The following is a 17,508-nucleotide window of genomic DNA, read 5'->3' on the forward strand; positions in this document are numbered from 1 at the left end:
GTGAATCATGGAATGGGAAGAACAAAATAAATAACAGAGGAGAATTAAGGTGATACTGAATGAGATGGTCACTTACAATGTGATAACTAGGTACCCACACCTAATAGAACACACATTATCATTCTTAAGCCAAAAAGCAAGGATAGAAAAGAATTAGTAGAAAGGAATGAGACCTATACCTGTAGGAGGCCAACACCTAACTTACAGTCATACAAAAGTGGTTGCCTTCACAGACAAACATAACGACTGTTCCCCCACAGCCAAGTGGGGAAAAACCTGAAAGGATTAAATGCTCAAATCTCTTCCCACATTCCATGTTTCACTCTTATTGGCCAAACCAAACAGCAAAGCAAGGGTGCGGCCTCTTAAGTGTATGTAGTCCAGGTCAGAAATGAAAAGAACTAAAGAAAAGTTATGAACTCTTCTTTGAATCAGACAAAATTTTAATTATTTCAATCTTAATTTTGACAAGACATAACAATGTTAAGTATGAATATATCTATCAAATGCTTCCATAAATAAAAATAGATAAAATATAGATATGTATTTTTAATATATTATATAAAATAATACTGCAACAGCAGAAATATTCAAATAATACTGTTTTGTAAAGATGAGATATTGGTATTTTGTCCATGCTGCCACCAATTTCCTATTCTTCCTGTCTCAGCTTCTCAAGTAGCTTAGACTACAAGCAGTCATCACCATATCCACCAATCTTAATTTGAAAATTGAAATGTCTCTGTAATTGATGATAAAATAGAAAATTAATACAGCTGTAAAAGGTTTGAATAGTACAACCTCCAGGTTGAACCTAATTGATACATATGACTAAGTTAACAATAAAAAATAGCCTCTTACCTGGTCCTTGTGTCAGGGCAGACACCAGGCTGGTCTGCTCCCATAAAGACACCATATCCCAAAACATCCTAGAGGAGCCACTAAACTCAGAGCAGGGGATAAAAACAATAGCCCACTACCCTACGCCCCAGAGCTACAACTGGGAGCAGGGGACACTCAGGACCCATCAGGCACCCAAACCCTGCCCCTGAAAATTACCACTCCCCTTCCACCCTTCACTTGGCCCTTGTGGCTGGGACAGACAACTAGCTGGTCTGCTCCACTGAAGACACCATATCCAGAGGCATCCTAGAGTAGCCACTGCACTCAGAGCAGTGAACACCATATCCTAAGACAGCCTAGAGGAGCCACTACACTCAGAGCAGTGGACACCTAGCTGGTTTGCTACCATGGAGACACCATATTCTGAGACATCCTAGAGGAGCCACTGTACTCAGAGCAACTGGAGCTCAGTATCAGAGAGACATCTGAACCCTAAGGAGTTCTGACACAAGCACGATAACTGGATAGACAGGATCCAATCAGAGACAGTAAGGGCAGGTAGCACTAGAGTTAACCAAATAGCGAAAGGCAAGCAAAAGAGTGTAAGCAACAAAAACAAAAGTTACTTGGCATCATCAGAACCTAGTTCTTCCACCATAGTAAGCCCTGGGCACCCCCATCATACCAGAAAAGCAGGATTCAGAATTAAAATCACTTCTCATGATGATGATAGAGGACTTTAAGAAGGACATAAATAACTCCCTTAAAGAAGTACAGAACACAGGTAAACAGGTAGAAGCCCTTAAAGAGGAAACACAAAAATCCCTTAAAAAATTGCAAGAAAACACAACCAAACAGGTGAAGGAATTGAACAAAACCATCCAGGATCTAAAAATGGAAGTAGAAACAATTTTAAAAATTCTCAAAGGGAGACTATCATGAAGATAGAAAACCTAGGAAAGAGATCAGGAGTCATAGATGCAAGCATCACCAACAGAATACAAGAGATAGAAGAGAGAATCACATGTGCAGAAGATACCATGGAAGAAAATGCAAAATGCAAAAAGCTCCTAACCCAAAACATCCAGGAAATCCAGGACACAATGAGAAAGCCAAACCTAAGCCAAATCTATACCTATATATAATAGGTATAGATGAGGGTGAAGATTTCCAACTTTAAAAGACAGTAAATATCTTCAACAAAATCATAGAGGAAAACTTCCCTAACCTAAAGAAAGAGATGTCCATGAATATACTAGAAGCCTACAAAACTTCAAATAGACTAGACCAGAAAAGAAATACCTCCTGTCACATAATAATCAAAACATCAGATGTACAAAACAAGGAAAAATATGAAAAGCAATAAGGGAAAAAGGTAAAGTAAAATATAAAGGCAGACCTATAAGAATTACACCAGATTTCTCACCAGAGACTATAAAAGCCAGAAGATCCTGGACTGATATCATACAGACCCTAAGAGAACACAAATGCCAGCCAAGACTACTATACCCAGCAAAACTCTCAATCACTATTGATGAAGAAACCAAGATATTCCATGAAAAAACCAAGTTTACACAATATCTTTCCACAAAGCCAGAACTTCAAAGGATAACTGATGGAAAACTCCAACACAAGGAGGGAAACTACAACCTAGAAAAAGCAAGGAAGTAATGTTTCAACAACCCCAAAAGAAGATAGTTACACAAACATAATTCCATCTCTAAGAACAAAAATAACAGGAAGCAGCATTCATTTTTCCTTAATATCTCTTAATATAAACGTACTCAAATCTATAATAAAAGCACATAGACTATCAGACTGGATACATTAACAGGACCCAGAATTTTGCTGCATACAGTAAATGCACCTCTGTGAAAAAGACAGACACTACCTCAGAGTAAAAGGCTGGAAAACAATCTTCCAAGCAAATGGTTCCAAGAAACAAGCTGGAGTAGCAATTCTAATATCAAATAAAATCGATTTTCAACCAAAAGTAATCAAAATGACAAGGTAGGATACTTCATACTCATCAAAAAAAATCTACCAAGGTGAACTCTCAATTCTGAACATCTATGCCCCAAATGCAAGGGCACCCACATACATAAAAAAAACTTTACTAAAGCTCAAAGCATACATTGCACTTCACACAATAACAGTGGGAAATTTCAACACCCCACTCTCAGCAATGGACAGATCATGGAAACAGAAACTAAACCGAGACACAATGAAACTAACAGAAGTTATGAACCAAATGAATTTAACTGATATGTATAGAACATTTCCTCCTAAAACAAAAGAATATACCTTTTTCTCAGCACCTCATGGAGCCTTCTCCAAAATAGACCATATAATTGGTCACAAAACAGGCCTCAACGGATACAAAAAGATTAAAACAATCCCTTGCTCCCTATCAGACCACCATGGACTAAGGCTGGTCTTTAATAATGACAAAGACAATGGAAAGCCCACATACACATAGAAACTGAACAATGCTCTATTCAATGATGACTTGGTCAAGGAAGAAATAAAGAAAAAAATTAAAGACATTTTAGAATTTAACGAAAATGAGGACACATCATACCAAAACTTTGTGGGACTCCATGAAAGCAGTACTAAGAGGAAAACTCATAGCTCTAACTGCCTACAAAAAGAAACTGGAGAGAGCATACACTAACAAATTGACAGCACACCTGAAAGCTTTAGAACAAAAAGAAGTAAATACACTCAAGAGGAGTAGACTGTGTGAAATAACAAAACTCAGGGCTGAAATCAACCAAGTAGAAACAGAAAGAACTATACAAAATATCAACAAAACCAAGAGCTGGTTCTTTGAGAAAATCAACAAGATAAATAAACCCTTAGCCAGACTAACCAAAGGACACAGAGACAGTATCCAAATTAATAAAATCAGAACTGTAAAGGTAAATACAACAACAGAAATTGAGGAAAACAAAAAATCATCAGATCCTACTACAAAGGCATATACTCAACAAAGTTTGAAAATCTGGATGAAATGGACAATTTTCTAGACAGATACCAGGTACCAAAATTAAATCAGGAGCAGATAAACCATCTAAACAGTCTTATAACCCCTAAAGAAATAGAAGCAGTCATTAAAAGTCAACCCACCAAAAAAAAAAGTCCAGGACCAGATGGTTTTAGAGCAGAAGTCTATCAGACCTTCAAGGAAGACCTAATGTCAATTCTCCTCAAACTATTGAACAAAATAGAAACAGAAGAAACAATACCCAATTTGTTCTATGAAGCCACAATTACACTCATACCTAAACCTCACAAAGACCCAACAAAGAAAGAGAACTACAGACCAATCTCCCTTATGAATATTGATGCAAAAATATTCAATAAAATTCTCGCAAACCGAATCCAAGAACACATGAAAACAATCATTCATCATGATTAAGTAGGCTTTATCTCAGAAATTCAGGGATGGTTCAATACACAGAAATCCATTAACATAATCCACAATATAAACAAACTCAAAGAAAAAAATACATGATCATCTCACTAGATGCTGAGAAAGCATTTGACAAAATTCAACATCCCTTCATGTTAAAAGTCTTGGAAAGATCAGGAATTCAAGGTCCATACCTAAACACAGTAAAAGCAATATACAGCAAGCCAGTAGCCAACATCAAACTAAATGGAGAGAAACTTGAAGCAATCCCACTAAGATCAGGGACTAGACAAGGCTGCCCACTCTCACCCTACCTATTTAATATAATACTGAAAGTTCTAGCCAGAGTAATTATACAACAAAAGGAAGTCAAAGGTATACAAATAGAAAAGGAAGAAGTCAAAATTTTACTATTTGCAGATGACATGATAGTATACTTAAGTGACCCTAAAACTTCCACCAGAGAACTCCTAAACCTGATAAACAACTTTAGCAATGTGGCTGGATATAAAATCAACTCAAACAAATCAGTAGCCTTCCTCTACTCAAAGGATATACAGGCTGAGAAAGAAATTACGGAAATGACACCCTTCACACTAGTCACAAATAATATAAAATATCCTGGAGTGAATCTAACCAAACAAGTGTAAGATCTATATAACAGGAACTTCAAATCTCTGAAGAAAGAAAAGGAAGAAAATCTCAGAAGATGGGAAGCTCTTCAATGCTCCTGGATTGGCAGGATTAACTTAGTAAAAATGGCTATCCTGCCAAAAGCAATCTACAGATTCAATGCAATCCCCATCAAAATTCCAAATCAATTCTTCATAGAGATAGAAAGAGCAATTTGCAAATTCATTTGGAATAATAAGAAACCTAGGATATCGAGAACTTTTCTCAACAATAAAAGAACTTCTGGGAGAATCACCATCCCTGACCTCAAACTCTACTACAGAGCAATAGTTATAAAAACTGCATAGTATTGGTACAATGACAGGCAGGAAGATCAATGGAATAGAACTGAAGATCCAGAAATGAACCCACATACCTATGGTCACTTGATCTTTGACAAGGGAGCTAAAACCATCCAGTGGAAAAGGGACATCATTTTCAACAAATGTTGCTGGTTCAACTGGAGGTCAGCATGTAGAAGAATGAAAATCAATCCATCCTACCTGAGGACCCAGCTATACCACTCCTGGGCATATACCCAGAAGATGCTCCAACATATAACAAGGGCATTTGCTCCACTATGTTCATAGCAGCCTTATTTATAATAACCAGAAGCTGGAAAGAGCCCACATGTCCTTCAGCAGAGTAATGGATACAAAATATGTGGTACATTTACACAATGGAGTATTACTCAGCTATTAAAAATAATGAATTTGAGAAATTCTTAGGTAAATGGATGGAACTAGAAAACATCATCCGGAGTGAGGTACCCCAATCACAAAAGAACACACATAGTATTTACTCACTGATAAGTGGATATTAGCCCAAAAGCTTAGAATAGATAAGACTCAACTCACAGACTACATGAAGCTCATGAAGAAGGAAGACCAAGTGTGGATGTCAGTCCTACTTAAAAGGAGTAACAAAATATTCAAGGTAGCAAATATGGAGACAAAGTACGGGAAAGAAACTGAAGGAGGGGCCGTCTGGAGACCATTTCCCCTGGGTATCCTTCCCATGTGCAGTCACCAAAGGTAGAAGCTGATGTGGATGTCAGGAAGTGCATGCTGACAAAAGCCTGATATAGCTGTCTCCTTAGAGGTCTCCCAGAGTCTGACATAATCAGAGGCAGATGCTCACAGCTAACCATTGATCTGATCAAGGGATTCTCAATAGAGGAGTTAGAGAGAAGACTAAAGGACCTGGAAGGGGTTGTGGCCCTGTGAGGAGAGAAACAATACCAACCAACCAGAGCTCCCCAGGGTCTAACCCACCAGCCTGGGAGCACATAGGGAGGGAGCCATGACTCCAGCTGTATACTTAGGGGAGGATGTTCTTGTCGGGCATAGGTGGAAGAGGACATCTTTGGTCCCATGAAGGCTGAACACCGAGTGGGTGGAATTTGAGGGTGGGGAGGTGAGAGTGGGGGGAGGTAGGGACACATCCTCATAGAGGCAGGGGGAAAGGGGATTGGATAGGAGGTTTCTGGATGGTGGTGGTAATGGGGTAAGGGAATAAAATCTGAAATTAAACATAATATCCAATAAAAAATAATTAAAAACAACAAAAATATAGAATTAAAAAGTATAATTAATTAAAAGTATACATGGAATATATGAACATAGACTATATCCAGCATCATAAAACAAATTTCATCTATTTAAAAAAGAATTGAGGCTATCAATGAAGTATAGTGGTAGAACATTTGTATACCATGTATAAGTCTCTGCATTTCATTCTCTAACTCAAAAAAGGCTGAAATTATACCAAGTATATTATGTATCTGCAATGAAAATAGGAGCTTCTTTAATTAGAAGAGGAAGAATTCAACGATGTATACATCCATTTTGAAATATTGGTAGTAAGTTCAGTTAATTCAAACCAAATATATCAACAACAACAAAAACAATAAAAAGAATAGAACCGAAGAAAAATGAAATAAATGAAACAAAAAGATTCTTCAAAAGCATCAACATCCAGTTAACAAACCATCTACTTAAACTGATCAAAGAGTAAAGAAGGAATGGCAGGAGAAGGGAAGATAAAAAAGGAGAAAGAGGATCAGAAGGAACCTAAGTTCCAGTAAGAAAGAGTCTGGGGAAAAAAAAGAAAGAAACTGGCGTGATGGCTCAGTAAAGTACTTGCTGCATAAAGACCTCATTTCTGTCTTCAGACACACACACACACACACACACACACACACACACACACACACACACTAGGTGCAAGGGAACATGCTTGTAATATCTGCTGTGAAGGAAAGGGCACTTAAATGCGTGGCTTAGAAGTGAGACATATAAAAAGTGAGAGGCATACAAAAGAAAGGATTATTAAGTATTGGGCACTTGGAAGGGAGCTTGGAAAGAAGCTTGGAACTTGGAGGCACTAGGGACTAGGGATTAGGGACTAGGGACTAGGGACTAGGGACTAGGGACTAGGAACCAGGGACTAGGAACTCAAGACTTGGGACTTGGAGGGAAGAAGAGAGACTGAAGAATAAACGGGATTGAATCACACTCTGTCTGGTCTCCATTCTTCATGTCTGTCCTCACTCTCTCTCTTGCTGAACCCTGACCGGCAAACTGGAGCAGCTTGGGGCACTGCGGGCTCTAACACTTAGCCCCCAAGGCTTTTGGCAGTGTGGGTTCAACATTGACAGCGCGGTCCCCGACACTTTGGCCCCCAAAACATGGAGTAGAGTTGCTCTCAATATTTTTGGCATCCAACATGGGGCAGCAAGTATGAGAGACCAAGTGAAGGACATTGCTGGAAGAAGGATCTGCTAAAAATTCAGAAGTGAAACAAAGGTGATGACTACGGGAATCTGCTATGTCATGAGAGGTAAGTCATGTTAATGAAAATGGGGCAAGAAATAAGTCAGCCTGAACTCAACTCTCTGTTTTTATTTTGTTGTTTGCTGCTTATGTGTGTTAATTGTCTGCTTTTGTTTCATTGTTTGAATGTTGTCTTTCATGTTCAAAATAAAAAGAAACATATTTATCTGAAATTAGAATCCGAAATACAACCAAAGGCTGAAGACAAGTTGTGAGAGCCAGATTGTGCTGACCTAGAGGAAGAGGCAGCTGAACATTATGACTCTGAATGGCCCTCTTCTTGAAGACCCCCTCCCTATGCGCCTTCGCCTCCAAGTGGTCCCCCAATGGAGATGGTAGTTATAGATCCCAGATGGGAGTTACAGGAAAAAATATCTGTTCTTAAACAACAAATAGAGTTAGAAAAAGAGAATCAGGACTTAAGTAATCAGCTACAAAAATTAAGGACAGGGAAGATGTCTCGAGAGGTAAACTGCAAAAATCCCCCGGCTCCTTGTGTTCCTAAACCAGGAATCCAAAGACAGTCCCTGTCCCCTAGCTTAAGATTAGCCACAGATCATCCAGAGAAGGGAGACACTAAGGCTTTCTCTGTATCAGAGACCAGAGACAATCAAGGGGTTGCTTGGAGACATCACACAGGGTTTCATTTTCAAATTATTAAGGAATTAAAAAATGCAGTATCACAATACGGTGCCACTGCCCCCTTTACTCTTGTAATTTTAGAGTCTGCCACAGAGGAGTGGCTGATTCCTGGCAACTGGAATACGTTAGTGAGAGCAATTCTTAGTGGTGATGACTATCTTATTTGGAAATCAGTGTATCATGAGAATTGTAAAAAAACAGCTAGGAGAAACATTCAAGCAGGCAGTGGTTGGTCCTTTGATGCCTTAGTAGGAGAAGGGAAATTTGCTTCTAGTGATAACCAGATGCAATATGACCCAGGCTTATTCGCTCAAACTCAAAATGCAGCCGTGAAGGCTTGGCATAAACTCCCAGCAAAAGGGGACCCTGGTGCGTCCTTAACAGCAATCAGACAAGGACCTGATGAACAATTTTCTGATTTTGTTCATCGATTAATGACAACAGCAGGGAGGATATTTGGTAATGCAGAGGCAGGTGTAGATTATGTGAAACAACTTGCATATGAAAATGCCAATCCTGCCTGCCAAGCAGCCATTAGACCCTACAAGAAAAGGGCAGACTTTACAGGGTATATCAGACTCTGTTCTGACATAGGGCCCTCCTACCAACAGGGCTTAGCTATGGCAGCTGCCATGTAAGGAAAGTCAGTAAGAGATTTTCTGGCTAGTAGAAACCAAAAGGCCTGTTTAAAATGTGGCAAGCCTAGACACTTTGCAAGAGTTTGCAAGGCAGAAAATGAGTTAACCCAGAGACAGCCCAGAAAACAGCCTGGGCTCTGCCCACTTTGCACACGTGGAAGGCATTGGACTAGTGAATGTAAGTCCAAAAGAGATGCACAAGCAAACATCTTTTCCCATAATCAGGGAAACAGGAACAGGGGCCAGATCCAGGCCCCGAACCAACACAAGCCAAAACAGGCTTATGGAGCAGTCAGTTTTATACCAGCAAACAACAATTCCTTTCAAAATTTAGTCGAGCAACAACAGGAAACGCAGGACTAGACCTAAGTTCTGCCACCCACAGAGTATTAACCCCAGAAATGGGACCTCAGGCTTTACCTACTAGAGTGTTTGGACCACTCTATCCAAATGTGTTTGGCCTGATAGTGGGAAGAAGCAGTACTACTATGCAGGTACTACAAATTTTTCCTGGAATAATAGACAATGATTATCAGGGTGAGATTAAGGTAATGGCACAGGCAATTCAGAATATAGTCACCATTCCTACAGGAAGGAGGATAGCTCAACCATTGTTATTTCCATTGTACCCTACTAATCATAAATATAAGAATCCTAAAAGTGGATCAAGGCTTTGGTTCCTCTGATGCATATTGGGTACAGCCTATAGTTAAACAAAAACCTATGATGACACTATGGCTAGATGGAAAGGCATTCCAAGGCTTGGTTGACACTGGAGCTGATGTGACTATCCTAAAACAAAGCAGTTGGCCTGCCACCTGGCCTCTGACCCCAACCTTACCCAATCTAAGGAATATTGGCCAAAGTCAAAGTCCACAACAAAGCTCTAAGGTGCTGATGTGGAAAGATAAAGAAGGTAATACAGGGAATATACAATCTTATGTCATCCCAGCCTTCCCATTAATCTCAAGGGCAGAGATCTGTTATCCCAGTTGGGACTGATTATGTGCAGGCCTAATGAAGTAATCATGGCTCAAATGGTAAACTCTGGATTTTCCCCCAAGGAAAAGATTAGGAAAAAGTGAAGAAGGGACTACTCATCCTGTTGAGGTCCATGGTAATGGATGTTACTCATTATAATGAATTTGGCAAGCAAAAATATATACATGTATGTATAGATACATACAGTGGTTTCATTTATGCAACATTACAATCTGGAGAAACAATAAGCATGTGATCACTGATATGCTTGCTACAATCACTGTATTGGGTGTGCCTAAACGGATAAAGACTGACAATGCCCCAGGTTATACAAGCTCCAGTTTCCACCAATTCTGTGAAAAATTGGGAATACTACATAAAACGGGTATTCCATATAATCCACAGGGCCAAGGTATGGTAGCAAGGGCACATCGAACCATTAAGTGTCAATTCAAAAAAAATTAAAAAGGGAATGGTACCCTACCAAGGGATCCCCCAGAAATATCCTTCATCACACACTCTTTATTTTAAATTTTTTAACTTTGGATTCTGAAGGAAAATCCGCTGCAGATAGATTCTGGCATCCTGATACCAAAAAGAATTTTGCAACAGTCCTCTGGAAAGACTCATTAACTGGAACCTGGAATGGGCCAGATCCAGTGCTTATCTGGGGAAGAGATTCTGTCTGCATATATTCCCAAACTGCAGATGCCACATGCTGGCTGCCAGAAAGACTGATTAAACAAATAGACAACAGCAACAAATCCAGAGAGGAGAAAACCCCTGAGAAGCATGTTTTTCTTTGCAGGAAACATGAAGATGCTTCTCAATTTCCTTCAAACTGGAACAGATCAACCAGAAAACCTGACTTGGGAAGTCCTCAATGTAGAAGGAGACATCACCACCCGTACCTCCAGGTGGCTCTATTGAACTCTTAGTTCCCCAACTTATGATTTAGTGGAGAACATTGTTTAGACTCAGGAGAAAACCCACTACCACAGTTACTATAGTTGTTTTTTGGGTTTGAGATTGACTGGAGCAGGAACAGGGATTTCCTTACTTGTTTTGTTAAGATCAAAGCTATGATCACTTCTATATTTCTATAGATTTAGATTCTGCTATAACAGATTTGTAAGCAGAATAGAAGAGGCTTATACTTTTTACTCCTCTGATACAGGGAGTTATGTGTTGCCCTTAAAAAAGAGTGTTGCTGTTATACTGACTATTCAGGCATTGTTAAGTCTCTTGTCTCTCGGGCCTATGCTGTTCAACAAACTGGTGGCTTTTATACATCTGATAGACACTATTCAAATGAAACCCATACAGGTCCGTTATTACAGGCTGGAAGTAGGGGATTGTAAAACCTCTGTCATCAAGACTAACGAGGATTATCCCCTAACTTACGTGCTAAGCCAGATAGTCAATGACGGGTAAGAGAACACTTCAAGACCCTTGCCCCTAAAAAGGGAGGCCTCACCATCCTAAGACAGGAGCTCAACCAATGGCTGTTGAGTATCCAAAGATGGGAAAGGGAGACTGGAGTCCGTTGTTCCAACCTAAGGCATGCACGGTTTCCGTAAGTTTTCCCAGCCTTCCCTTTAAAAAAAAAAATTAAAGCCCTCACCCAAAAGCCTTTGCCCACCCTGGATATTCCTATCTCCTTCCCTAAAACTATATAAGCAGTGATTCCCGCTGATTAAAATTTATCTTTCTCCCTGAACCTGATCCTGGAAATAAGTCTGTTATTTTCTACATACTCACAGACCATCTGAAATCCTGTTCATCCACTCTGCTCCCTTTGTCCTCTCCAGCCAGTGGCCAACATCCCTGGGAGAAGGGAGATCATGTGCATGAGTGTTCCACCAGCACTTAAATGTGAATAACTTCTATGCCTGATGTCCACCAACTCCGAAGAGTTACAGTTAGTTAGATACAATTGTCAGATAGTTCCAGGTGATTGTGGGCCACTATCAGGTTTTGAGCAGCCAACCCAGGTCCTCTTCAAGAGCAACTAGTGCCATCTCTCCATTTCCCCTGCCCCCATTTCAAATATTTAAGGAAGGAAAAATACTGATTTTATAATAACTCTTTCAGTAAATAAAAGTTGAATACTTCAAAACTCATGAGTCTAGCATTACAGTGATATAAAGATACATCTGACCCCCCCCCCCAAAATCTATCTACTATCACTTGCCAATGTGGAAGTGCAAAAGAAATCCAATTGCATAAAAATATAACATGGTAAGAAAATCAGCTTCACCTTAGTAATAAAAGGCTAGTTCAAATTTATTATTTATACATAAATATATAAATGTATATACATGTATAAATATATTTAATATATATAAACACAATATATAAATATATAGCTATACAAATTATATAAATTTTATATGAATATTTTATTAACATATATATTAATTTCTTATACCATTTTACTTAAGTAGCTAGTCAATGCAGTATGTTATGAGAGAGAAAATTAAGATGGACTAGAGTTAAATCAGAAAGAAGTGCAAAAAGTTGCCGGGTGGTTGTGGCTCACGCCTTTAATTCCAGCACTTGGGAGGCAGAGACAGGCGGATTTCTGAGTCGAGGCCAGCCTGGTCTACAGAGTGAGTTCCAGGACAGCCAGGACTGCACAGAGAAACCCTATCTCGAAAAACAACAACAACAAAAAAAAAAAAAAAAAAAAAAAAAAAAAAGAAAGAAAGAAAGAAAGAAAGAAAGAAAGAAGTGCAACTATTTTTCTTTGATGACATAATGAGCAATATAGAGAAAAAATTCTAGTTATTGAAACTAATAGTGGATTCTGCAAGATGGTAGAATTGAATGTTAATGTTCAAAAATGTTTATTTGTTTATGTTAAACTACAAATAAGAAATGAACATTGAGGTGACGGCTTTGTCAGCATATATGTTGAAATTGGAATGCAAGTATGATATGAAATTTTTTTTTTTTGTTGGTGACTTCCTGACCTGGATTGAAACAAAACACAGAGTCAGACACAGGTGTAGCTTTAAAGACTGATGGTCTCCAGAAGTTCTAGTTCTCTAACTATATTGAATGCTTATTAATAATTTCTAAAAAGCCTAAAAACTTTCTTGCTCAATCTGATGGTTAAAAGCCTCTGCCTTAGGCAATTAACATCTGTAGCCTAAAAGCAGGAGATTAAGTAATGTAGCCCTTATTCTATCTTCACAGGAACTGTGCAACTCTAACTCCCAACCTGTTAGTTGAAGTCTCATGAAGAAAAGGGACACTTTGTAAAGTGATTTTAATCTCTATTTCTAAATTCTCTCTAAACACGTTTCCTATGAGCTTTCTCTAAGAAAAGCAGATTGGTGAAGACCCAGAAATAAATCTACACACCTATGGACACTTGATCTTTGACAAAGCCAAAAACATACAGTAGAAAACAAAAGCTTCTTCAATAAATGGTACTAGTCTAACTTGCCATTCTATATGTAGAAGAATGAAAATTGATCCATATTTGTCATCTTGCACAAATCTCAAGTCCAAGTGTATCAAGGGAATCCACATAAAACCAGATATACTGAATCTAATAAAAGAGAAAGTGGGGAAGAGCCTTGATCTCATTGGCACAGGGGGAAATTTTCCTGAAGAGAACATCAATGTCTCAGACTCTAAGAGCAACAATTGATAATGGGACTTCATGAAACTGAAAAGCTTCTATAAGGCAAAAGACACTATCAACAGGATAAATCAGAAACCTACAAATTGGGGGAAAAATCTTCACTAATTCTACATCTAAAAGAGAGTTAATATACAAAATATATAGAGAACTCAAAAAGTTAACCTCCAAAAAAAATAAACCAATTAAAAAATGGGGTACCGAGATAAGTAGGAAATTCACAACAGAAAAATCTCAAATGTCCAAGAGGCACTTAAAGAAATGTTCAAAGTCTTCAGTTATCAGGGAAATCCAAATCAAAATGACCCTGAAATTCTGCCTTATACCAATCAGAATTGTTGTTAAGATGGCTGGGAATGCTGAAAGTTCCTCCAGGCAGAAAGTCAGGTGTGGTGGCCGTGGCTACAGTGTATCATTAAAGGCCTTCTACACCACGGTCCCTCACAGCACAGCCCCAATGACACGAGAAAGTCCTTGGTTTTCATGACTCTGTTCTGACATAGGGCCCTCCTACCAACAGGGCACGAACCCTCATATCAAGGCTGGACCAGGCAACCCAGTAGGAGGAAGAGGGTCCCAAAGAGCAGATGAAAGAGTCAGAGATACCCCCATTCCCACTGTTAGGAGTCGAACAACAACACCAAGCTAAACAAGCACAGTGTATATGCAGAGGTAGAGCAGAGGTATTGCAGGTCTATGATTGCTGCTTCTGTGTCTGTCAGCTCATATGAGCCCTACTTAGTTGATTCTGTGAGGCCTGTTCTCCTGGTGTTCTCAATCACTCTGGCTCCTACAATTCTTTCACCCCCTTTCCCTCTAGGTTTCCTGAGCTCAAAGGGAAGGTATCCGATGGAGATCTCCAATCTAGGCTCTCTTTCCACCTAATGATTGGCTGTGGGTCTCTGCATCTGTGGTGCAGAAATCTCTCTGATGACAACTGGGCTAGGTACTGATCTATGAGTGTATAAGAATATTATGAGGAATAATTTTATTGATTTCTTTTTCCTGTCTCCTGTTTCTAGGCTATCTAGCCTCCAGTTCCTGGTCATTCAGGCAGTTTCTGGCATGAGCCCTCTCTTGTGGCCCTGAATTAGACCAGCTATTGGTGGGACACTCCCAAGTTCTGCATCTTCTTTGCCCCAGCACATCTTGCAGGTGGGATAGGTTGTAGATGTTGTGGTTGTGCTGGTGTTGCAGTGCCACCACTGGAAGCCTTTGCTGGTTACAGAGGGTGACTGGTTCAGGGTCAAATCCTCCATTACTTGGAGTCCTCACTAGGGTCATCCTCATGGAATCCTGGGAGTTTCTACTGTTCTTCTTGGGCCAGTAGAGATGGCCCAGTGGTTAAAACCACTAGCTGCTCTTTCAGAGAACCTGATTTTGGTTCACAGCACTCACATAGCAGCTCATAGCTGCCCATAACTCAAGTTCCAGAAAATCTGATGCCCTCTCTGGCCTCCACAGACATCAGGCACACACGCACGCATACACACACACACACACACGCATACACACACACACACACACATACACACACACACGCACACACACACATAATATCCGTTAATTTTTCAAAGACCTACTTTTAATTATGGTTCTTAAATGATTTAACTTCCCTCCTAGCCCATCACTCTCTAGAAGTTGTGGAAAAGAAAGGTTATTAGGATACAAAGAATTGGACCGGTTTAGAAATTGTTCAGTTCACAGGAGTCAGCAGAGGCAGCTCAATTCACTCACAAATACTTCACAGATATACCAGCAGTTCAGTTCAGTAGTGTCAGGATAGCAGCAATGGAGGCATGACCTACCAGGCCTCAGCCTAATCACCATAAGCCAGCAGGAGAAGTTAGAACCACCTCGAACACCAGAACTTCTCAGCTGTACCTCTTCTGATGAAGCAAAGATCAGCAAAATCAAGACCAAGAAGCATCGCAAGCTAGCGATGCCAGCAAGCCCAGCCTCCATCACACACCGTTCAGCCCTATTTATACTCCCTCCAAGCATCACATGTCCTCCACAGGTCTTGGCTCAACAGGTGAGTCTGTCTTACCGAATCTCTAAGTGAGTCTGTATCAGCTGACATCACTCTGACAATCAGCCACGGAAGATGTAGCATACCACCAGAAATCTCAGTGCATTTTGCACTAAGGAGTCCTGACAAATGGAGCTCAACTACGCAATGTAAGATGGACCAATACATGTGTGTCATTAGTGAAGAATGCTTCATCACATGTCTTTTCACATGCTTGCTTAGCAAAACATTCTTTTAACCTTTGTCTACTTCAGCAAACTGTTATATATCTATATATGCAAAACACTTACACGTGTAAAACAAAATTCTTTTTTAAAAAAAGATACTCTCAGCCTTGAAAGCCTCTCTTTAGAGTAAATGGTATTGAGATCAGAAACTCAAAGTTGCCCAGGATGCTGAAGATAAATAACAGTTGAGAGCCCAACCCTAAACTGGGCATTTTACAAGATATCCTTTATGGTGTTTAAATGAGAAATGTCTCTCATAGGCTCGTGTATTTGAATATTTGGTTCCTAGTTGGTGGTGCTGTTTGATGGCACCATTTGGGAAGATTATGAATGTTTAAGTGAGAGAACCTTGCTAGGAAGTACGCTAATACAGACAGGATTTGAAGTTGTGTAGCTGGCTCTACCATCTCTGGTCTCTTTCTCTCCGTCTGTGGATAAAAATGTGTTCTCTGACTTCCTAACTTCAAGAATGGCATCAGTCTCCCTGCCATGTCCCTTGTGCTGTAAGCTAAAATAAATGCTTTTCTTCACTAACTAGCTTTTTGTTGGGATACTTTGATCACAACAATGTATCAATACAGATACGTTCATTTTTATTAGTGATTTCAAACTTGGATCTTCTCTATAATTTTAAAACTCTCTCTGAACACAGCACTGCACAGTTAACATTATTATATGAAACCTTCTTTGCTTGTTTGTGGTGGTGGATATCACATATTATACACAGACTTCCTTCTTTGCTTATCATTTTTCATCAGTATTTGTGTGGCTATTGTATGTATAAACTAAGATGATCCTTCATCCAAATAGTCCAGAGAAGACAAAGATTAGACACCCAGAGCTAAAACAGTCTGCATACAATTGAAATGGTATGAGAACAAGCAGGCTTATCTAACAATCTCCCCAAGACAATGAAGAATTAAGGAAGTTTAGTTCCCTGAATGAAAAGCAGTGTTGTTTATTTATGGAAAGAATTAGATGTTGTACAAGAAGAGAAACAGATGCCTCAAACTAGTGTTCCATTCCCTTCACGATGGGGCTTGATTATATTCTTCTATGTTGTTATTAATATTCTTATTAATATCTCTGATATCACTTTCCTACATTACACCTCTGTGTCCAAAAAATGTTAATTCATTTTTCTTTTATGTTTTGTAAATGCCAAGTAAAAACTAGAAGGTGTCTGTCTAATTCTCAGAAGTAGCTTCCCTCAGGGGTAAGATGTAAGATTTATAGGCTGCCTCAGGGTAAACCAGTGAATCAGAGAACCAAAATAAGAAAGAAAAAAATGACTCTAAAAAAGAGACTCTTTCAAACCACAGGAAGTATTTGAGCACAGTGGGGAACAGTTGCTGCTTCTGTATGTAAGCAACAGATTTCCAAGACATACAGACTTTTGAGAGAGCAAACATGTCATAGGCAAAAGACTTACCACTCATACTCCTGCCATAACAAGGCATTGCTACAGGAATCACAAATCACAGAATTTGGTGCCATATCTTGAAATATGTAATATACATAGAGGGTGGGCTCTCCTCTAAGAAGAAAGAGGCACTGACAAAGAACACAATA

Source organism: Arvicanthis niloticus, chromosome 25 (assembly GCF_011762505.2).
Source record: "Arvicanthis niloticus isolate mArvNil1 chromosome 25, mArvNil1.pat.X, whole genome shotgun sequence".
Lineage (NCBI taxonomy): Eukaryota > Metazoa > Chordata > Mammalia > Rodentia > Muridae > Arvicanthis > Arvicanthis niloticus.